The sequence below is a fragment of the Patagioenas fasciata genome, chromosome 2 (genome assembly GCF_037038585.1).
Source record: "Patagioenas fasciata isolate bPatFas1 chromosome 2, bPatFas1.hap1, whole genome shotgun sequence".
Taxonomy (NCBI): Eukaryota; Metazoa; Chordata; class Aves; order Columbiformes; family Columbidae; genus Patagioenas; species Patagioenas fasciata.
This window is the reverse complement of record NC_092521.1, coordinates 6,054,845-6,079,443: the sequence shown is the minus strand read 5'-3', so window position 1 is coordinate 6,079,443 and position 24,599 is coordinate 6,054,845. Positions and strand designations below refer to the sequence as shown.

Below are 24,599 nucleotides of genomic sequence, written 5' to 3'. Positions count from 1 at the left end.
CAGCTCCCTCAGCCTTTCCTCACACGGGAGATGCTCCACTCCCTTCAGCATCTTTGTTGCCCTGCACTGGACTCTCTCCAGCAGTTCCCTGTCCTTCTGGAACTGAGGGGCCACAACTGGACACAATAGCAGTTGCTTCTTTGCATGGAACAGCATTATGGATGTTACCTGATTGTGAGTACAATTTAACACATACATTTTACTACTTGTAGAGCCTGCAGAGTCTAAAGAAGGGGCAAAATAAATGAGGAAAAAAAAAGACATGTTTCCACCCTAACTGCCAAATTCTGAACTTCTGTTTCTGCTCCTTGGAGACAAGCAGTAGTATTTCTGGTTTTGCAGAAGCAGCTCAGAAACGTGTGAAATATAAGACATGACTGGACATCATCCATGCAGCTCCACACTGTAGTTTAGTCTCCTGCTTTTTCCATATGGAACAGAAGGGTTCATGCAGAGCTTAAGGGCAGGTGATCAACGCCAGGCAAAGTGCAAACCCCTCCGATCCCGCGACGCAAGATAACAAATAATTAGCACAACCGCAGCCCAGGCACTGAGTGGTGAGCGCCTGGTGAAGCTTCCTCCTCCTCTTCCAGATGGATTAGTGTTTTGAGATTCTTTTCCAGCAGTGAAAGAGTGGGGACAGACTTCCAAAAATAGGTGAGCCTGTCACAACCGCTCAGTGTCACGCGGTGCTGAGATTGGAGCGGATCTCTTGGGGAGGTGGCTGAGAACAGAGGGGAGCAAGGAAGGAAAGGGAAAGAGTAATTCCTCTTTCCATAGCCCAGCCAGAAAGAAAATGAATAAGGCAACCTGCAGTCAATCACAAAGAATACATAAGCCAAAAATCGGCCATTCCGGGTAAAAATACATAAACGTATCGGTTTACCAGCAGTTATTAGCACAAGTGCTACATTCTGCAGCGTCAAAAATGATGCCCGAATGTACTCTCTGTCCAAGGTCTCACCGGGACAAATACAAGATTATTGCCTATTCAAACAAATTGGCCCAGCAAATTAAACCAAAATGCTCTCTTCAAATTCAATTTTCAAATGCTGTCCTAAAAAGGCTCCTGGCCCTGTGGCCTCTGCAGTAAACAAATGCACTGAAGTCACAAGACGACTAGAAAAAAACGACGTTTAGCCTTTTGAGAGATGAGGTACCATCCAGATTACATAAACTGAAAGAAAAATAGAACAATAAATAAATAAACCTATTTAAATCCAAGCAAAATTTGCTCAGTATTAAGTATTTGAAGTTACAAGAGAAGGTAGGGAAAAAAAATCTACATCTGCATCATTATTAAATGGACAAGAGTATAATCTCATTCAACAGCGATCTTAGCTCTGTGCATCTAACGCATTCATTTCATTAAGAGGTCTGAAGCAGAATATTTGAAAAGAGAAATCTTATTTAAAAAGTCTTCATCATCCTTGCTGGCGTTTTTCCTTCCCGCTGCATGAAGGAAATGCATTTTGTCCATACAATCTTTGCCAATAATGGTCTGATTCTTTTTCATTGCCTGCCATATTCACATGTTCTTGCGGAACATTAAATATCCACTTCGTTGAGCTGCAACACCAGGTGTTTTCTCATGCATCTGTGTAAGATGCCAATAATGCAACCTAAGCATCAGAACCACAAAAGAAACAACAACATAAAATTGGATAGCAACACTAATTCATGAATTTAATTTCCCTTTTTAGGTCTAAAACGCAGCCCGCTCATCTGCAGACAACAATAGGTTTTTGTTGCATAGAGTCATGAAACGTTGATTTAATAAGACTGAGATACTGACTGACAAATTTTATTCAATTCTTTTGAATAGTGACCATACCTAGAGGCCCCAGTAATGACATAGCTGTGATTTTAGGCGCTGGGCTCTGCCTAACAGCCATCTCCTTCCCTCTCCTCAATGTGCTTATTCTTTATTTATACTTCTGCATAGCGCTATCGTGAAATATAACAAATATGGTAGCCAAATTTTATTACTATCATATTTCTTGAAGCCAACATAAAGCGTTGCTTTGCTTGAGACCTGAATGTGCAGTACAAGCACTGTTTATTATCCCTGTCCATGGGTAAATACTCTATTGCCCACCAAAAGGCAGCAGCTCCATACCCAGAGTCCAAGAAAGGGCCAAGAGAGCAGCGGCTTCGATTCCTTCTCAGCTGGGTCAAAGAAAATTCTACTAAATGCCTATGATAAGTTATTAAAATAAGGCTTATTTTATAGGTAACGGTGATGAGTAAGGACTGTGATAATGGCCATCAGCATTATAGTCATTATAAGCACCTGAGGGCTCTACCACAGGTGTATCGCAGCTTCTTCCTCCCCTCCAAATTTAAATTATCAAAATAAATGCCCGCTTAAAGAAATAACAACCAGTGACAATTTTTTTGTTAATGTCAGATATACAATTAAATTAATTTCTGTGAACCGAGAGGCTGAAAACCAGTGCGTGGGAAATACAACTCACCTTCTATGGTGCGCTTTACTCTCCCATGTAAGTGTTTACAAGGGCTTTTATGAGAGTTTTTGTAGGGCTCATTCATACCGTAACAGAGACAGAGATCACCGCTGGAGAGAGTTCACTAATAACACACACATCAACTTGCTGTAAGCCTGAAGACAGAGGCGAAACATCGCACAGACCATGAAACAGCTGAGATACGAACAAAATAAAAGTTTCCTCTGGGTATAGCAGAGCTTCACCTGTGAAGAGAAGATGACTGGAGTCCTAAGGCAGTGATTTTGTTATCTGAAAGTGGCTTTGAAAGTCACATATTAAGCCTCAAAACCCGAGGAAAAGCAGCGTTTAGATGGCTGCATGTTGTATGTTGTAACAACTTCCAGATACTAATGCTTTTCTAATACAAGTAGCTTGGGGAGAACCAACAAATTTTGTGTATATAATTAGCATTTTGATGTTCTCCTAATGAAAAATTAGACATAACTTTAAATAACATTCTGTTCTTACATTAAGGATACCCATGAAATATTGGTGGGGTAATAAAAAGAAGGGGAAAACAGCCAAACATCTCTAATAGAGAAGTTGTAAAAGATCATATCTTTAAAACAACTGATTCTGCACAAAATGGAGCATTTGGAAACAATGACAGCAATTTCTTCCCTGATTTAAATCTACTTAAAGGTACTTCTTTCAGGCAGATGGCAAAGAAAAAATACTGAATGTGCAACACGGCCACTTTCTAACTTGTCTCCTGAAACATGTTGGCAGCCTCAAAAATTGGCACATCCCGTGACTCCAGCTCACGGACTGATCCTCACCAAGAATGTCCCTCTCACACAGTCATCCTAATGAAGGAGCCAAAGCCAATGAAGTTCTTGCGCTGGTGGGGAATAAGCTCCTGATTCTACATTTCTGGGTGGAAAGGCAGGATGGGAAAGATGACTCTGAGGTCACAGAATCCCAGAATGTCAGGGGCTGGAAGGGACCTGGAAAGCTCATCCAGTGCAATCCCCCCATGGAGCAGGAACACCCAGCTGAGGTTCCACAGGAAGGTGTCCAGGCGGGTTTGAATGTCTGCAGAGAAGGAGACTCCACAACCTCCCTGGGCAGCCTGGGCCAGGCTCTGGCACCCTCACCATGAAGAAGTTGCTTCTCAAATTTAAGTGGAACCTCCTGTGTTCCAGTTTGAACCCATTGCCCCTTGTCCTACCATTGGTTGTCACCCAGAAGAGCCTGGCTCCATTCTCCTGACACTCACCCTTTCTATATCTGTAACCATGAATGAGGTCACCCCTCAGTCTCCTCTTCTCCAGCTCCAGAGCCCCAGCTCCCTCAGCCTTTCCTCACACGGGAGATGCTCCACTCCCTTCAGCATCTTTGTTGCCCTGCACTGGACTCTCTCCAGCAGTTCCCTGTCCTTCTGGAACTGAGGGGCCACAACTGGACACAATATTCCAGGTGTGGTCTCCCCAGGGCAGAGCAGAGGGGCAGGAGAACCTCTCTGACCTACTGACCACCCCCTTCTAACCCACCCCAGGTACCATTGGCCTTCCTGGCCACAAGGGCCCAGTGCTGGTTCATGCTCATCCTGCTGTCCCCAGGACCCCCAGGTCCCTTTCCCCTACACTGCTCTCCAACAGCTCGTTCCCCAACTTATACTGGAACCTGGGGTTGTTCCTGCCCAGATGCAGGACTCAAAGATACTGAACCTGGGGACACACACATAAAAAAATCCTCTTCTAGTTATTTTTTCAGGTCAAATCACAAGGGTTGCCAAATTGTTTGGCTACCAACATGCATTTACCAAATCAAAATACTGATTCATTACTGTCACTAGAACGTACTTCTTTCTGGTTAATTCTATTTGTCAATTATCTGCTATCACCTTCCATTACTGAGATAGCAATGCACATATCACAAACGGGTTTGAGGGTGCGAAAAAGAGTTTTAGCTACTGAAAAACAGTGATGCACATTTTACAAAACCAGAAGGTTATTTCAAGACAAAATTGCCATGAAACACCACCGTTTAAATAATGAATGGCTACGCTTGCTTGCTTGATTTCTTTCTCCTAAAATAATTTTTCTTCCTTTCTGTCAGTTGGCAACAAATACATCTTAACATTTGCATTTCAAGCAAGAAGAGAAATCCAGACAGTTGCTCCAAAAGGTCTGGAAAATGTGCTGTAAACTCCGATATGTACAAACCTACCAAAGCCATCCAAACTAAAGCCAGCCAGGGAACGCATTAGCACTTTGTCAGAGGCTCAGGAGGAAGCCCAACTTTGCTTAGAGGATTTGGAAATTGCTCTTTTCTCCCATTTGAAAACGATGTTCAGCCGTCTCCCAGCCTGCAACGTCCATTCCAACACTCAGATCAAAACGAAGCATCTTGTTCTTGCACAGCAAGAGACACGAAATGTCCTTTTCGTAATTTATGACCAAAATGGCCTAACTTCTAAGTTTGGGGTTTGGTTTGGGCTTTTTGTTTGTTTGTTTTTAAGGGGGATGTTGGTTATTTGGGGATTTTTTTATCGCTAGAAGTCACTATGGAAATCACAGGTGAAGCTTTCAAACTAAAAACATCCATTCAGATGTCATCAAATGGGTCAAACTCTCCAGTGTAATTATGAAAGCTGAAAATTGGTTCAGTCGCTCCCAGAGTTTATGTTTTTTGAAGACTTAATAATGGCCTGGGAATTAAGCAAGGGGAGACGTGCAAGAAACCCTACTTCAGTTGCTTATACCATTGTAGGGAGTGGGTAAATTTTCAGCAACAGATGTCAGCCCTGTTAGTAAGAATACAAAATTAGTGCGTATCTTTGGGCAGAAGGAAATAAAAAATTAAAATAAACAGGTTTTGTACAAATATTTGGCTATGAGATGGCTATGAAGCCAATGGGCCAAGCATTTTGTCTAATAGTTTAACTTCAGTTTTCTACCTCGTGGACTCAAACTACCTAATTTAGACGGTGTTCTGATTCCTTCCCAAATGGAAAGGAGAGCAGAGCGAGTCTCCCCAGTCATAAAATCTACCCCAAAGGCAGCTTCATCCCCCCTTTGCTGCGATGCCTTACCAAGCTACTAGAACATTAAAACAAAACACAGTAAGGAGACAAAGTTGCTCAGGAATACTATTGGGTTTTTATAATCTGAGATGACGTTAAACGTGGTTGCTCTGCTGATTTGCTATCACAACATCAGAGATCAACATATATTACTTACAGTGTGTTTGGCACTTAAATAATGGTATGACATAATTAATAAATGTAAGGCATAGGATAAGAAATCAGATTGGGAAAGTGGACATGTGAGTTATATATCTTCAAGTATACACACACATGTATATGTATGTATATACAGAGAGACAATATAGAACCTCACGCTTCCACTGTTGACTCTCAGCTGAGATGCTGCCATGTTTGGGTGGGATGCTTTTAAAAAACTGTGTCATTTTACCCATTGTCTCTAGGACAGTATCCTTTTGAAAAAAAAGACAAAACATTTAAAGGGTTTAATTATTCTTTTTCTCTTTTACTGAGCAATCCCTCAGTGAATTATCGTTCACTGTATTCAAAGAGGCGAAATTAATCCACCATGCGCTAACTCCTAAGACCCTCCCACCCACAAATAAATCCTCTTGCCTACTTCTAAGCACAAAAGCATACTGAACAGAAAAACCACAGACTTTCAGGTGACACTGAAATGTGAAAGACTGAGGGAGCTGGGCCGCTTGAGTTTTGAGAAGAGGAGACTGAGGGGTGACCTCATTCATGTTTACAGATATGGAAAGGGTGAGTGTCACAAGGATGGAGCCAGGCTCTTCTTGGTGACAACCAATGATAGGACAAGGGGTAATGGGTACAAACTGGAACACAAAAGGTTCCACTTAAATATGAGAAGAAACTTCTCCACAGTGAGGGTGTCAGAGCCTGGCCCAGGCTGCCCAGGGAGGTTGTGGAGTCTCCTTCTCTGCAGACATTCAAACCCGCCTGGACACCTTCCTGTGGAACCTCAGCTGGGTGTTCCTGCTCCATGGGGGGATTGCACTGGATGAGCTTTCCAGGTCCCTTCCAACCCCTGACGTTCTGGGGTTCTGTGCAGAGAAGTAACCCTCACAACTATTTCAACACACGAGGAACTCTAGAACCATAGAAGAAAGCCACAAGATAGACACCTGGAGAAGTTCTACAAAAGATCAACAAAACCAAAATTGAGGAAATCCAGCTGTAAGAAAACAGATTTATTATCCGTATTTTTTTTTAACTGGCACAATAGTTTTATTATAGATGAATATAGAAGAAGATCAGTGAACTTGTCCAGGCAGAGGGTAGATGAGATGATCTCCCCTTTCTAACTGAAATTATTCTATGGAAAGGAAGCAAGTCGCTTACATGATGAAGTGAGGGTGGTAAATCCCTGCAGAGAAAACATCTTCCCAGGTACTTGAATAATTTATAGCAGTATGATGCAATAGTCGCTCCAGGAAAAAATCTGCCATGCTCAAAGATTCTACAAATTCAGAAGTTTTAATCATTTCATATATTAAGCTCATTTTTCTGCATTAAGGCAACCTTTCAGAATTAATAAAGCTTTCACAGTGTCATATCAAATGGATGATTTTAATGGTCTTTCAAGCACAATGCGAGGCAGAGACTCGACTTACATGGCTTCCAGGGAAGAAAGTGAATTTAAAGGCAGCTATTTATTTCTCCCTTATATTCCACTTTATTCCAGAACGTAACACTGATTCTAAGAGATTATAAATGCAAAAATGTAACAGTAATGCCTAGTTTTTGGGTCACTAATACCAGTGTCAGAAAAAGGTGAAGAAATTAATCCACAAATCCATCTGCAGCCTCATACAATTGCTCTTTGCATTTATGTCTGTAAAGATGCATCAATTCAGAATGGCTTTTGGGTACATTTTTTCTCAAAAAACCTAAAATAAATATTAAGACAAAGGGGCAAGATTCAAAGCAATCCTCCCCAAGCTGTTATCCTACATCAAGACACAAAGTTACATCCCCAAACAATGGTTATTAAAGAAAACAGGCAGAAAGCAGTCCTGTCATTAACTCTGGGGACCAAAGCCATCATCACAGACACCTGCAGTACCCAGCAGATGACAAAAGTGTATATAAAAAGTCACAAAACTATGACTGTACCCAACATCTGAAGCTCCCCCAAACCAAGCAGGACATAGACCAAACACGGGTAATAAATCCTTTCTTTGAGAATCTGGTGCATCTTTGTGTTATGTGCATATTTAGATATGCACACCATAAATTCTGAGCAAAAAAATCCCACCAGTTCCTGACAGGTACCCTACAACCATTGTTCACTTTCACATCATCTGCTCCTTGTTGCCTTTTTCTACTCCCATGAAATAAACTCATGAGTAACGACAGTACAGATTATAAACCAATTTTTACCTGGCTAATGAGAAATACTTATAGGAGTTCAGCCTGAAACCAAATTGTCCCTTTTTAAGATGCTCTGCACACAGATGCTACTGAGTTGCTTTCAACACCTCCTATACCCGTGTATTAGGGTCCATTTTAGCTTGCAAAAGTATCCGCAGAGTCCAAAACCAACAACTCTGGTACAGCAACCGGGTACATGCAAACCTGGCAGTGAGATTTCAGTGATGACATCTCACCTTAAGACAGTTATCTCCAATATGTTTTACTATTTAAGAGCACACTAAGTTTGATGACTTGGTAAAGCAAACCTGACACATCGAACCAACGTCAACTAGGAGTTAAAAAGATTTTCAACCAAGTGAGAGAAATTTATTCCTTGGATTTTTCTCTCTCATAGACTGCATACCTGTGTATAAGGATGGCTTTAAATTCATAGAATCATAGAATCACTTTGGTTGGAAGAGTCCAACCATTAACCCAACACTGGCACTAAACCATGTCCCTAAGTGCCACATCTACATGTCTTTTAAACCCTTTCAGGGATGATGATTCCACCACTGCCCTGGGCAGCCTGTTCCAATGCCTGACAACCTTTTCTGTTAAGAATTTCTTCCTAATATCCAATCTACATCCTCCCTTGCATAACCTGAGGCCATTTCCTCTCATCCCGTCACTTGTTCCTCGGGAGAAGAGCCCAATCCCCTCCATGCTCCAAGCTCCTTTCAGGCAGTTCAGAGATCAGAAGGTCTCCCCTCAGCTCCTGTTCTCCAGCTGAACCCCCCAGGTCCCTCAGCCGCTCCCATCACACTTGTGCTCCAGCCCCTTCCCCAGCTCCGTTCCCTTCTCTCAACTCGCTCCAGCACCTCAAGGGCTTTCTTGGTGTGAGGGGTCCAAAACTGACCCCAGGATTCGAGGTTTGGCCTCCCCAGTGCCCAGGACAGGGGGACAGTCACTGCCCTGGTCCTGTTGGCCACACTATTCCTGACACAAGCCAGGATGCTGGTGGCCTCTTGGCCACCTGGGCACACACTGGCTCATGTTCAGCTGCTGTCACCAACACCCCCAGGTCCTTTTCCCCCAGGCACTTTCCAGCCACTCTTCCCTGAGCCTGTAGCGCTGCCTGGGGTTGTTGTGACCCAAGTGCAGGACCCGGCACTTGGCCTTGTTGAACCTCAGACAATTGGCCTCAGCCGAACGATCCAGCCGGTCCTGATCCCTTTGTTTGGCCTTCCTGCCCTCCAGTAGATCAGCACTCCCACCCACCTTGGTGTCACCTGCAAACTTACTGAGGGTGCACTCAATCCCCTCATCCAGATCATTGATAAGGAGATTAAACAGAACTGGTCCCAATACTGAGCCCTGGGGACACCATTCATGACCAGTCGTCAACTGGATTTGGCTCAGTTCACCACAATTCTTTGGGCCTGGCCCTCCAGCCAGTTCTGTATCCACAGCAGAGAACACCCATCCAGCCATGAGCTGCAGCTTCTCCAGGAGATGCTGTGGGATACGGCGTCAAAGGCTCTCCTGAAATCTGGGTACCCAACATCCATCATCTTTCCCCCATCCACTGAGCTGGTCATCTTGTCATAGAAGGAGATCAGGAAATTCAGCAACAGAAAGACTCGTGTCTCAGGTACAACACTCCTCTAAGAGTCACTTCATCTTTCTTCTTTCAGGTTCATAAAAACTCTGGTCCCACTGGCTTCAGAAGGACAACTTACACACAGACATTAAATGTGCCCTTCAGTACCTTGTAAGAATATAACCCGTGTTCAGATACTTGCAGTACTATAGCTCTTCCTGTGCCAATATATTTTCTTCCCATTTTGTTACCTAAAGAATCAATCAGTGAATGTAGCGTTTTTCCTCTCAGGATCTGGACTTATTTTTAAAACATGATTAATGGGACATAATGTAGTATCAGCTCTTACACTTGACGGAAAATAATAATTCAAGCGAAGATGCTCTACTTTAAAAAATGCATAGGGGTAACTAGAGCAAAAACAAAGCAGTTATGTTCTACAGTGTCATCTCAGGTCTGCTCTGAGAAAGCACTAGGAAACTAAGATAGATTTAGTAAAAATTAAGGCGGAACTATATGTCTGATTTATTCAAAACCTCATAGGAAAGGAATTAGGAACTGAAAAAGAGAGACTTTTACGTTCATCCCTGCCTTTGTGCTTCCTGCAATGTTAGCAACCATGGCTACCAGACGTCAGTAGGCTCTCATTTTCATCACCACGAAATACCAAAATGTAATATACTCCCATCAAACTTGTTCTTAGGGATTTTTTTTTTTTAAAAAAAGAAGCTTCTCCGACTTCTGTATCAGCTGTAAAAACAAAAAGATGCTCCCTCACATCCCACCTATCTCACCTAAGAACTCATGAAATCACCACTTCTTAACCCAGTGTGTATATTAAAATTAGGAGCTACAGTGGTAAAAATCAGGAGAGATCAGTCTTAAGACATCATTCTTAATTAACATCCCGGCCAATATGATCTATAAAAAGAAAGATGAAGCCCCTTTTCCTCAGTGCCCACTTAAATTGGAGATGGGAAGATTAATAAACCAACAAATGGGACCTAAGCGAGTTTTCACCAGTGGTTGTAAATGCTGGCCGATAAACTTTGATCACTTCCAAGCACATTCCATTTTCCCCATTTCAGGCCAGAGCGGTGTTTGTGGGATAACTGGCTGGCTGTCTCCTCCCTTCTCCCAGAGCAAGTGTTTGCAGCGGCTTAATTATCAAGCTACAAATAAACATATTCAGCTTGTTGCATACATTCAATTACAGATAACGAGCTGTAGACAAAAGCTATTGAACTATAACTGATACTCTACAAGCCGGTAAACAAGCAATGATTAAATGATATGAAATAGGGACACGAAATTTTTATTCTTCCCTCGAAAAGCACACAAAACAAGGAGATTTTCTGAGGAAAATGTGAAAAAGAGGTAATTGCCAATACCTATTATTTTCTCTAGTCTCATACATTTTTTATAATATTCCAGGGAAAGTTCAAGTGGTACTCCAATTTTTCACTCTTGGAGTTGTTGTTTCAGTGAGATGTTTACAAATAAAAGCTCGCAGTGTTTGCTAAAAGTTGAACTCTATAGTGCCACAAGGATGCACCCCAATACACTACCCCCTTGCAAATAAAAGCTAAGATAAAGTGAAGCCTGAAGGCTCATTTTGGTAAACGCAGTAATTCTAAAAGTCTGTAGCAATAAAAGAAATAAGCTCTAAATAATAGAAAGCTGGGGAATTCAGTCTACCTTAAAGGAAATGGAAACATTGAAAGTACAGACAGGGAGAAATGAAATCCGTGGAAAACTCTGACGTATGTCCAACGCATTGGCCATGGTCAGGAGTTGCACAGATTAATTTTCTCCAGCTTGAAGACAATTTACAAATAGCACAAGTAGTGCTCTGAACACATTACGGCTATGAAAGCGTTTTGCTCTCTGAGGCATATGACACAAGGGAGTGTTTTTTACATTACCCTTTTTCCTTATAAACTGAGTTTTCATTTGCATCGCTATAAGGATTCGAGGGTTCCTCACACAAACCTTATCAGAAATACAGTTTCTTTATCTCTTCAAAAACAACCTTAGCAACATTCTATCTAAAAGGCTTGTTGTAATCCTTCATTCTGGATTTAGCTTATTCAGATTCTAAATATAAAACAATCTGGAAACGTTAACAATTGCTTCTTCTCGGTATCTGTCCGCCGGTTGCATCGTAATTTTTCATTTCGGTCAAGTCAGTTCAGACTGCACTCTCCCGATAGCACAAAATTAAAGTCTCAAGTGTTGCCTCCTGCTTGCAGCACAGCAAAACCAGAGCCACGGACGAGCAGAATGATTACAGATCACAGAGGGCTTTTGCAAGAGGTATTTCATTTTGTTACCTATTGCTACAGGAAAATTGATTTTTCTAACCACAATCCGCAGCTTGCTTTCAAAAGACCGCAGCTGTGACCTACAGGCATCCCAGTCAGCCCCCAGTTAACCGAGGGGAGAGGGAAGGACTGAACAGTGTGCAAGATTCAGCTTTCAAAGTCTACGTCTTCTAAGACAACAGGACGTGGACAACTCGCTACAGCTAAGAGTGACGCGTTTTTCCCCCTTTCAGGGTAAGTGCAAGTGTGATCTACCACAGAATCACAGAATGTCAGGAGTTGGAAGGGACCTGGAAAGCTCATCCAGTGCAATCCCCCCATGGAGCAAGAACACCCAGCTGAGGTTCCACAGGAAGGTGTCCAGGCGGGTTTGAATGTCTGCAGAGAAGGAGACTCCACAACCTCCCTGGGCAGCCTGGGCCAGGCTCTGCCACCCTCACCATAGAGAAGTTGCTTCTCAGATTTAAGTGGAACCTCTTGTGTTCCAGTTTGTACCCATTGCCCTTTGTCACTGGTTGTCACCAAGAAGAGCCTGGCTCCATCCTCCTGACACTCCCCCTTTCTATATCTGTAAACATGAATGAGGTCACCCCTCAGTCTCCTCTTCTCCAGCTCCAGAGCCCCAGCTCCCTCAGCCTTTCCTCACACGGGAGATGCTCCACTCCCTTCAGCATCTTTGTTGCCCTGCGCTGGACTCTCTCCAGCAGTTCCCTGTCCTTCTGGAACTGAGGGGCCACAACTGGACACAATATTCCAGGTGTGGTCTCCCCAGGGCAGAGGAGAGGGGCAGGAGAACCTCTCTGACCTACTGACCACCCCCTTCTAATCCACCCCAGGTACCATTGGCCTTCCTGGCCACAAGGGCCCAGTGCTGGCTCATGCTCACCCTGCTGTGCCCAGGACCCCCAGGTCCCTTTCCCCTACACTGCTCTCTAATAGGTCATTCCCCAACTTATACTGGAACCGCAGGTTGTTCCTGCCCAGATGCAAGACTCTACAACAGCCAAGGAAAGTTCACCTAATCCATAATAACATTTTCCAGTAATCCTGGACGTTACCCTGACAAAAAACAGCCGCTTTCTCCTAAGTATAACCCAGCTGTCAGGTAACCACAAAGTCTTTGAAAGTAGCACTCCGTGAAAATAACGGTTTCAATAATCAATCCTCAATACATTCCATACACGACATTACTGCATCTCCTCTTGGAGCCATCACACTCTGCTCCCAGTGGTCAAGGCCAGATGACTTTCTTCCCCATCCTTCCCATTACAGCTGATGACTCTGGAGTTGTATGTGGATCTGTATAACCCTTCTTATGTTACTGCATGCTCTAAAACTGGCGACCGACTGCCGTCATCCAGGCGTTATTGTACGGATGAACAATTTTTTTCCTGGAAAACGCAGAGTGAATGGTTACACGCAGCAAGAAAAACTGGGCTAGAGGGCAAAATCAGGTCAGCAGAAAGTAGAGTTCTGTGCGAAAAAAAAGATGAATATGTGTCATGGTACCATTCTGACCATTGGTTACTGCGTACAAAAGCATCGTGGCCTTCTAATGAGGCAGGAACCAACAAAGCTTTTGCAATAAAGAGCTTTGCATTTATTTTCTCAGGGTTTTTTTGTAGCAGAGGACTTGACTTGTCTCTTCAAATACCCAGTTCTTTCTTACCTGTATCAATTCCTCGCAAGTGCTCCAATCTTGGTAGTAGAGACATTTGATGTTTATCACTTGGTGCCCGCTACATACTGTGTGGTCTTCCAAGAGCCATGTGAGCCGCCTGGAATAAATTTCATTGACCCATGAAAGCTGCTGGACGTGGGCTAAGAGGGAACCCAGCTGTAAACCACAGCCCTGGCTCAGAAGAGCAACAATGATCAACGAACCTGGTGAGAGGTCTGGAGCAAAAGTCTTACAAGGAACAGCTGAGGGAGCTGTTTAGCCTGGAGAACAGGAGGCTGAGGGGAGACCTTATGGCTCTCTACAACTACCTGAAAGGAGATTGGAGCATGGAGGGGGTTGGTCTCTTCTCCCAAGTGACAGGATGAGAGGAAATGGCTTCAAGTTGCACCAGGTGAGGTTTAGATTGGATATCAGGAAGCATTTATTCACAGAAAGGGTTGTCAGGCATTGGAACAGGCTGCCCAGGGCAGTGGTGGAGTCACCATCCCTGGAGGGGTTTAAAAAGACATGGATGTCTTGCTTAGGTACATGGTTTAGAGGTGGACCTCATAGTGTTACGTTTAAGTCAGACTCAATCTTGAGGATCTTTTCCAACCTAAATGAATCTATGATTTTAAAATTAACATTGGTATTACTTTCCAGATGAGTCCCTCAGAGCCAGGTAGTTTCAAGAATCTATACGCTGTGGGTCAACATGACAACTTTGCTTGCAAAAGCATATGGCCAGTCTTCTAAAAATCATGCAACTAGTGTAGTTAACCACTTCCTGTAACAAATCAATGCACTTCAAACCGTTCAATAACTTTCTCCAGTCTTCTCTTTATCTCTTCTGCTAATAATAAAAAATTCTCTGCATATTTCACAAGTACTTTGGCCAGAAAAAATATCCACTTAAATAATCAGCAGTGAGATCTCTCCACTGGTACTCATGTATTATTCATTACTACGTAATCTCAACAGCTTGCTTAACATGCCAGGAGCTTCTCTAACTTCCCCAAAAGAGGCTGACAACAAACTTTTTCCCCATTTTTAAGCACAAACAAATACAGTTTAGTCCAGATGCTAAAGCCTTCCTGTTTCCTCTTCCCCAGTCCCTCAGTACAACTAATCACAGGAAAATCCATCAGATAAAAGTTTGACTAAATGACTTCTCAGCTCATCCCCGGATGATAGTTTCAATCTGTTGTTTGAAACAGATAAATCTGACTGTGTACTCTTCCCTTTCCATGTGAATAAAGGCCAAAGCCACTCTAGAGCCCTCAGTACAGGAAAGACAGTGACTAGGTGAGCTATGAAGGTCCCTTCCAACCAAAATGATTCCATGATTTTATACACAATAGCAAAACTTCTCACTTTGCTTCACGAGACAGAAATTTAAAACGGGAAAAAAGTCCTTGTGCCACAACAGAGACAGAGGAAGGAGTGAGAAACAGATGAGAAATTTCAGCCTCTTATTTGGAGCAATCGGCTGGGCACAGGTGTCTTTTTCAAGGACATGTTTTTGGGTGAAAATAAATCAGTATTGGCTGCACTAGATCTCACTCACCTAGTAGTCACCAGATACTCTTTTTTGGTGGAATTTGGAGCTCTCAAATGTAGCTTTAACCACTGTGATGAGAGCTGCCAACCCCAGAACAGCTAATTTCTACCTCCTGCCCATTTCTGTGATTTTTTTCTTCTTAAGGTGAACCCATCATATAAGCTACACTAAACCAAGGACCAGCCAACCACAATATCTTCCCTGAAGCTCCGTAGTAACTAATTTTCACTATTGCCAGTGAAACCATGCTGGGAAAGCAAGACTCTTTGAGAATGAAAGACAGCTGTTCTTTTCCTCCTTCCTTTATTTTCATCACGTCCTTGTCCTCCCCAGCTAGGAGCTTGTTTTCAGCCCAATGCCCTTGAAATTCAAGTATGCCATGTTATTTTCCCAGGGATAACATTATTTTTCTTTAGGCAGTAAGGGGTGAAGGATTCTGGGTTGCCTAAGAAAAACATCTTCTTTTTCCCCTCTGTTTTCATCACTGTCCAGCAGTTCAAACAAAGGCCAAAACGGTATTTCCAAATACCTTTGCGCATGCTGATAATCTTGTCGTATCCCAGTGTGGCTGAGCTGTAGGAATGACCCTGCACCTCCAGATTGCATTGAATGTTCTGCCACACCAGTCGATAAGCGAATCACTCCCAATCACATACTAAAATTGTATCGGCGAAACATGAATTTGATTCAACGGCCGTTGAAACGGCTGAACATGGGGCAAAGTATCAGTTGTGTGCGGCCCATGAGAAGTAGTATAAAGCATCTTCTCATAATCTAAGTCTGGATTCTACAGGCTTTACGGGTTTTATTCTTACCCATTTAAAGAAAAAATTCAAAAAACCTATTTCTGATTAGCCATCAATAATGCAGGATGCCTTTGAAATGACAGTTATTCTTTTTATTTCACTATAAAAGGTGACAAGAACAATTCTTTACATTTCGATGCTAAAGTGAGTTATGGAAAAATTCTACTAACCTAAAGGATATTGCACTGCTCTAACTAAATCACTGATTCCAGCAAAGGAGCCCTTCAATGACAGCTCAAAGTCATGTGGCAAATCGGGCAAGAGAAATAAATATCTCTGAAAATCAGAGCCTGGATTTACAGTCCTTCAATTAATAATTGAGCAAGTTCTTCAACAGATATTAGAAAAATATTCTGATTTGCTGTTAAAACTAGTTTTAGTTTGTAAAGGCCTCTTTTTTATTATATTAATGCCCTTGCAGTATTAGACATATGGGTTGGAACATTTTTTTTACCACATAAGACAGAGCAGACCCCAAAGAAACATGTTGTGAAGATCACATAAGTAGCAAAAATAACTGGGTCTATAGCACACCTTGAGAACTGCCAAAAATGTATCATTTTTATGAAGAAACAAACTTTTTAAGCGTGACTTTTGATGTCGTACAACACTGCCCCATATGTCCAACCAAATGCCATTTTTAAAGCCTGAGGATATATTTAGCTCAACATAGATCATCCTGCTGTCATCATTCCATTGAACAAAGCAAAACACATGATCATGCTAAATGATGCATCCTCAGCTTGTGTCAATAGCACAGCGGCGAAAGGACCGCAATACCAATAAAGTTGAAAATGGAGTCAATTAAGCTAAAGAAACCAGCAGAAGATGGCGTGATAGATATCAATGGATTTGAATTATGAAAAAAGAATAAAGAATGGAAGTATAAAATATGTCGGCACGTGAAGTGTATCTGTTCCTGACTAATCTCTGCTCCCCTGCCATTCACAGAAGGCACCATCTGATCTTTCAAGTTTCTGCAGGCACGATGAGCTCTTGGCTACAGCCTGGGCTGGAGCAGCCAAATCTTTGCGATTCCACCTGGGCAGGACAGAATGCAAGTTATCACTTCCGACTGGCACCATTTCCTTTGCTCAGAGTGACCCTGCGTGACAACTCTATGCCTCATTACACCAGCCAAGAAATTAATGTACATCACCAGCCCAGCACAGCTGATTGCCATCTCAGTGGAAGCTTGGATTCAGTTGCCGAAATTCAAAACAACTGATGAGATTTTTGTATTTATTTTTTTAATAGCAATATCTATGATTCTCTGATTTAGCAAAGCACTAAATTTAACTGTTTTGGCTACCACCTGCAGATACTTTTTGTTATTCTGTACTCGATATCCATCACAACAAACCATTTGTTCATCTCACCTTCTTGCTAACAAACTGTATTTCTGATGCTTTGCTCTTTGACACATGGTCAATCATCTTGCACTGGTTCGTAAAGGATGAAGCCCCCTTTCCCCAATGGACTGGAATGTGCAATTCTTTCCCTAGCGCAAAGGAGCATCAGGAAGCAAAACCAACTGATTCAGCCTGTGCTGAAGAATAGTACGAAGTTAAGACAGTTGTTGCCAGGTAGCCACATATAATTGAAATAATACTGTTTTGTGTTTTTGCCCAATTTTTAAAGTAAGACATATAATAGGGGGTTTACTTCATTTTTAAGTAGAGTATAGAATGTACTTCAAGACATAGCTCAGAGAGATGCTTCACAATCTGATAATACTGATCAACCTTAAGTGAATAATTTTGTCCAGCACTTATCCACAACAGTAACTACTCTTTAAGTTTAACAATATAAGCAAAAAATATAATCTAGGAAAAAAACAAGAGCACAGTCATCTGGTTTTGAAAATCAGAGTTTGAGTAGAAAGTATAAGATAGCCACAGGCTTCCTCACTCTGTGGACAGGGTGAAATAGTCCTTGATGCACTTCAGGTATCCAGATCAGAAGACCACTATTTCCCACACTGGTTTGTTCAGATCTTGCTTTGAGACACAAAATAATTTGCAAAAGCAATGCCAAAAAACACCAGAGCAAACAGCAGAACATTTTACACAATCACAGAATCACAAAATCACAGACTGGTTGGGGTTAGCAGGAACCCCTGGAGATCATCCAGTCCAACCCACCTGCTAAAGCAGGTTCACCAGAGCAGATCACACAGGAAGGTGTCCAGGTGGGTTTGAATGTCTCCAGAGAAGGAGGCTCCACAGCCTCTCTGGGCAGCCTGGGCCAGGCTCTGGCACCTCAAAGGAAAGAAGTTTCCCCTCATATTCAGATGGAACCTCCTGTGCTTCAGTCTGTGTCCGTTGCACCTCATCCTGTTGTTGGGCATCACTGAACAGAGTCTGGTCCATCCTCTTGACACCCACCTTTGTGATATTGATAAGCACTGATGAGATCCCTCTCAGCTTCTCTTCTGCAGGCTGGACAGCCCCAGCTCTCTCAGTCAGAAAGATGCTCCTCAGCATCTTCACAACCACTGGACTCTCTCCAGTAATTCCTTGTCCTTCTTAAACTGGGGACCCCAGAACTGGACACAGAACTCCAGATGTGGCCTCACCATGGCAGAGCAGAGGGGGAGGAACAACCTCCCTGACCTGCTGCTCACACTCCTCCTAATGCACCCCAGGTACCATTGGCCTCTTGGCCACAAGGGCACATTGTTGGCTCATGGTCAACCCAACCAGTCCACCAGAACTCCCAGGTCCTTCACTGCAGAGCTGCTTTCCAGCAGGTCCACCCCAACCTGTACTGGTGCATCTTTCTTCATTTTTTTGTAAAACTGATAGATCTTTAAATTACTTCTGAGTATTCCACCACTCTCTTAAAATTTGGTTTAGGTTGCCCAATAGGTTAAAAAGATAGTAGAGGGTGACAGAGATAAGCGCAAGCACAGAAAGCCTCTTTCCACAGGAATTCAATCTAAAAATACAAATAAATGCAGTGAATAGCAAGGAAATTCATAGTACAGATGTGCCAAAATTGAATTTTGGTCTCAGCTGAGATAACTGCCTAAAGACTTGACAAGAAATGAAATCCCTTCTCCCATAAATTATATTAGTCAGAAAATACATGTTCCTTTCAACATATATTTGAGGAGGAAATGGTTAATTTTGTTTTATTCCTTGAATCTCCCAATTAAGACATTTCTACTAAATAAGCAAGCTATTTCTGTATTGATTTTGGGGATTATCATTACCATTAGCTTGATGCATAGTTCATCCAGTTCTACAAATTTAACATTATCAAGGTCAGATTAAAAAAAACATCCTTATGTAGACTTTTTGAGTTTTTTTTTTTACTGTATTAACTAAGGGGAAATGTTTCTCTTATTTCTCTCCATTAAAGGCGTTTTATTTCCCTCACGCGTTTTCGGATACATATGCTGTAGCCTTTATTTTCTTCTAAAGCTAATTAAAGCTTTAGTTTTTGTTTTTGTTTTTGTTTTTAAAGGTTATTTTCACAGAATTTTACATTTAAAACCTATCACATCCAAATCAAGCATTTTTCAACATAGCAAGGGGCACATTGTGCATGCAGGCTCATTTCTGGAGACCTTCTCTGCCCGAAGGACAAGTCAAACCAATTCACTGCCTGGGGAAATGTGTTCTCATCACCAAGAAGGTGCTGGTCCATAACAGATTTTCTAGTATGAATTCACTAATTACTCATTTATTTCACCAAAGCTTTGCTTATATTTTGCTATTCTTATTACTAGACCAGGTAGCAAAGGTTACTCTGTAGAGATTGTGCTGTGTCAACCACTTCAGCTTTTAGTTAGGGGGGGTTTAAGCATATCACAGTGAATCACAGAATGTCCTGAGTTGGAAGGGACCCACAAGGACCATCGAGTCCAGCTCCTGTCCCTGCACAGGACAACTCCACAGTTCACACCGTGTGTCTGAGGACATTGTCCAGTCTCTTCTTGAACACTGTCAGGCTTGGGGCCGTGACACCTCCCTGTGGAGCCTGTTCAGTGTCCAGCACCCTCTGGGTGAAGAACCTTTTCCTCATGTCCAACCTGAACTTCCCCTGGCACATCTTCTGTCATTCCCTTGGGTTCTGCCACTGGTCACTAAAGAGAAGAGTTCAGCACCTGCTCCTCCTCTCTGCCTTGTGAGGAAGCTGTAACCACCACGAGCTCTCCCCTCAGTCTCCTCTTCTCCAAGTCAAACAAACCAAGTGACTTTAGCTGCTCCTCATACTACTTCGCCTCCAAACCCTTCAGATAATTCAAGGAACTTCAGATAACTCAAGGAACTAAGTAGTTTCATGGGACAATAAGACTTCTGCAGGAAACATCCTCCTGTTGACTTTCCAAGCTAGTGGTTTGTCTTTGTGAATGCTAAGCCTGCATTTGATTTTTATGAAGACTTGGTAATGAGCCCAACTCTACCATGGTTTGCTCGAAGTTCATTCCTTTGGAAACTTTGGATGTGCATGGGAAATCATTGCGAGGGGCCAGGTTACCCACTTCCATTCTGCTGCACTTGAAGAAAACCTCGATTTCTTCTTAGTGGTGCTTCTTTTGCAGTGCCTGTTGGGCAGCAGCGCTACTGTGGTCCTGGAGCTCCCACAGCTGCTTATTTTCTGCCTTTTTGAAACACCACAGAGACACCCACGGGGACTTTGAATTCTGCTCTTCTTATCATAGAATCCCAGAATCCCAGAATGTCAGGGGTTGGAAGGGACCTGGAAAGCTCATCCAGTGCAATCCCCCCACGGAGCAGGAACACCCAGCTGAGGTTCCACAGGAAGGTGTCCAGGCGGGTTTGAATGTCTGCAGAGAAGGAGACTCCACAACCTCCCTGGCAGCCTGGGCCAGGCTCTGCCACCCTCACCACGAAGAAGTTTCTTCTCATATTTAAGTGGAACCTCCTGTGTTCCAGTTTGTACCCATTACCCCTTGTCCTATCATTGGTTGTCACCAAGAAGAGCCTGGCTCCATCCTCCTGACACTCCCCCTTTCTGTATTGATCCCCATGAATGAGGTCACCCCTCAGTCTCCTCTTCTCCAGCTCCAGAGCCCCAGCTCCCTCAGCCTTTCCTCACACGGGAGATGCTCCACTCCCTTCAGCATCTTTGTTGCCCTGCGCTGGACTCTCTCCAGCAGTTCCCTGTCCTTCTGGAACTGAGGGGCCACAACTGGACACAATATTCTTGTGAGAGAAGTAAAACCCAGACTACCAAAACAACTTCATACAAAGACAGAAAAAAATCCAGAGCGTGGAGATAGATATACTCCAGGCTCTCACCCACGGAAGGAGAAGACTGAGCTTTGCTATGAAAGCCCGCGTACCAGCACACCTGAGGTTCAGATGGAAGTCTCCCATCTCAGCTCACCACTTCTCATCATCTCGGCAATCTCCTCACAATGTAGGAAAGAAAGAAGAAGAAATTAAGTCTACAGGAGTGAAACAGCTGAATTTCAATCGGAAGAGCAATCAGGGGACGGCATCAGTGTGAGGAGTAGAAAATCTCTAATAGAAGGGAAGCGGGAATGAGAGGATAGTCTGTTTAGGAAGAGGAAATACTCTGTATCAGGGATACTGCCAGAAAAATAAGCAGTGATATCAGCACTTCTTGAATATACTGATTATTCCTCCTAACAAACAGCACAAAACGTATAAGACCGAAAACTAAACTGAACAATGTAGGCACAGGGATCTTCTGGTCTTGACTGCCAGTTCCTTTTGGACAATAAGGACCCAAAATTTCAGGGCATGAAAATAACTTAAGGGGAGTCAGAGTAATGCCTGTGGCTTCAGATACAGAATATATTCATAGCACGAGGGTTGAAGGGCAGAGCTTGCTTGACGGCCTAAGGCATAACAATTTTTTTCCTGTAGCGCAAATGTTTAGATTTGCTACCCAGAAAAGCATTTTTTTTTGTGAAGTGTGGCTTGACTTACTCTGAATCCAAACGTTTTCTGTTGTTACGCTGTAAAACCGAACAGTGAGAATACAACAGCGCTGCAAGATAAGAGTGTGAGTACTGCCTGTACTATTTACCTTGTGTATATGCCGTGTCTCACATAGCATCACGATGACACATAGTTTTCCACATCATTCTGGGAAGTATTAAATATTTAAAGCATGGTCGAGCGTTCTGTCTCAACTACAACAAAGCGAGATTTCCCATGAGATGGACTTTCTCCTCCTCTTATCAGTTCTCTCATGGTCCCTTGGCTGAAGAAGCCTCGAAGTCATTAAAGACATCCCTTCTAAAGCACTGATTCCTGTTTGGAGAAACGCTGCAAGGCACGTAGCATTTTACAAAGAGATGACACCGCTGCTTTGAGAGCGATGCGCTGAGATGAAAACACTGCAACCTGTGTTTAGACAATAAATACTCCCCTTATCTAATCACAGTAATTCAGAGCTACGCATGCCACGGTAGCACGAAACAGACCATTAATCCTTATTTTTAACTATGGCAATACGTTTAGGTTTTGTTTTCTGTACTGCATAACCACCTTGATGCCATTAACAGTTGACACAGAGACAGATTTTCTGAGGTTAACTTATCCACAGTGCAGATGAAACACTCAGATGAGCAGCCAGGCTTGGCAAGAGCATAACACTGTACCTACAAGTACCATTCTTGCTTCATTCTACATATATCTACTAATTCTATCTAAAATCAAACTTTGCTGACTTCCAGTTCTTGTTCCATGCCTCTCACACAGAACCAAAGAGGCACAACAAGCACTTCAGAAGCTTCGTCTTGTTTTACTTTTTAAATGTTTTTTTTCCAATACAAAATATTCAATTTATTCTCTTGGCGGGTGTAAATGCTATCAGATAAGTACTCTTCTTTGCCATCTTCTCAGGCTATTGACAAAGCAATTAATACCAAGGTTCTTACATTTTATAAGGATGTTTACCGGAACAGGTTCTGAAGCACTTTAAACACTACAAACTGATGCATAAACTATAAAGCGAGTCTCACCTCCCCCCTTCCCTCAGCTTCCACATGGCATTATGCTCACTGGTAGAAATGCATAGTAGGGAATACACATTTTAAATTCTCACTTCATGATTCTGCAGATAGCACAGACGATTGTTTTTAAGAAGCATCAGCAGGCTGTATTCTGTTCTTAATTTTTGGCACTGATGTGAAGTTTCCATTCGGTAACGCATCCACCAGTGCTCGGGAGGTGTTTGAAAGGTGGGACAGAGGGTAGTTTCCCTCTTCCAGCATACTCTGCAACTGTTTAGTGATTTCAATATACATTCTGACGTAGGGTTGTGTGCAATCAGTAGCTATGGTCAATGGGACCTTCCATCTGTGTTGTGCCATATTTCACAGAATCCCAGGATGTCAGGGGTTGGAAGGGACCTGGAAAGCTCATCCAGTGCAATCCCCCCATGGAGCAGGAACACCCAGCTGAGGTTCCACAGGAAGGTGTCCAGGCGGGTTTGAATGTCTGCAGAGAAGGAGACTCCACAACCTCCCTGGGCAGCCTGGGCCAGGCTCTACCACCCTCACCATGAACAAGTTTCTTTTCACATTTAAGTGGAACCTCCTGTGTTCCAGTTTGAACCCATTACCCCTTGTCCTATCATTGGTTGTCACCGAGAAGAGCCTGGCTCCATCCTCCTGACACTCACCCTTTCTATATCTGTAACCATGAATGAGGTCACCCCTCCGTCTCCTCTTCTCCAGCTCCAGAGCCCCAGCTCCCTCAGCCTTTCCTCACACGGGAGATGCTCCACTCCCTTCAGCATCTTTGTTGCCCTGCGCTGGACTCTCTCCAGCAGTTCCCTGTCCTTCTGGAACTGAGGGGCCACAACTGGATGCAATATTCCAGGTGTGGTCTCCCCAGGGCAGAGTAGAGGAGTTTTTAGACGTGCAGAAATATAAATAAAGGCAGGAAGAGCGAACACATCACCTCCGATACTAGAACCTATGCCCTTGTTTTGCTAGAAGAAGGTTCATTGCAATAAGATGTATTTCATTATAAATGTGACAAGTTTAAAATACCTTCCCCAAAAAAGAGATCTTTATTAAAGACACATGCTCTGTAGAGGCACCACTGTCTGTTCATTTTTCTCCCTTCTAATTAAACCACCATTCTAACTTCTGCTTGAAATCTTCCCTGCCCAAGCGCAGGATGTTCCAGAGGGCTGCAATGGCATGACTTTGCACACAGATGCGAACAGGATATCATATCTGCGTGACGGTAACTTTGCTTCAGATTCCAGTTTAGTCTATAATGTATTACACAGCAGAGATTCATTTGCCTGATTTCCATAATGACAACAGTAGCTGCAAAAAAAGTACTTGTCTACTAAATTGAAATGTGACATCTGTATCAAGGTAAACATCCAAGTTCTCTGAATGCTTTATTGGCAGCCACACTATTTTAGCTTCAAAATAAATTTTCCCCAATAGCAGCTTTTATTTCATTTTTAATCCATCAGCTCTTCTAGCTTCGAATTCCCAGAGCTGCCCTTTCGAGTTTTTAATCTTATCTTCCTAGTGTGAAAGTGCTGTAGACCAGCACTTTAAACACAATAATGCAACAGTTTTTGAAAGCTATATAAATCGTGTGAAAGACTACCCTATTAATTCCCTTTCTCATTACCCATTTTTCTCTTTTATTTACAGGGCTTGGGGACTTTAGAATCCAGTTACTCCAAGGGAAGGAAGAACTTCAATTTCACTGGGACCTCCCCTCTGGCTCTTGACATTTTCAGGAGCCTGTTGGACAAGAACATTCAGGTCAACCCAGACATGGAAATT

General features: G+C 42.9%; 1 protein-coding gene across 5 annotated transcripts in view; it reads right to left on the bottom strand.

Annotated features, from left to right (window-relative positions):
- TRAPPC9 (trafficking protein particle complex subunit 9) overlaps positions 1–24,599 on the bottom strand; it is a 551,813-nt gene that overhangs the window by 156,860 nt on the left and 370,354 nt on the right. The gene's annotated exons all lie outside the window — the stretch shown is intronic.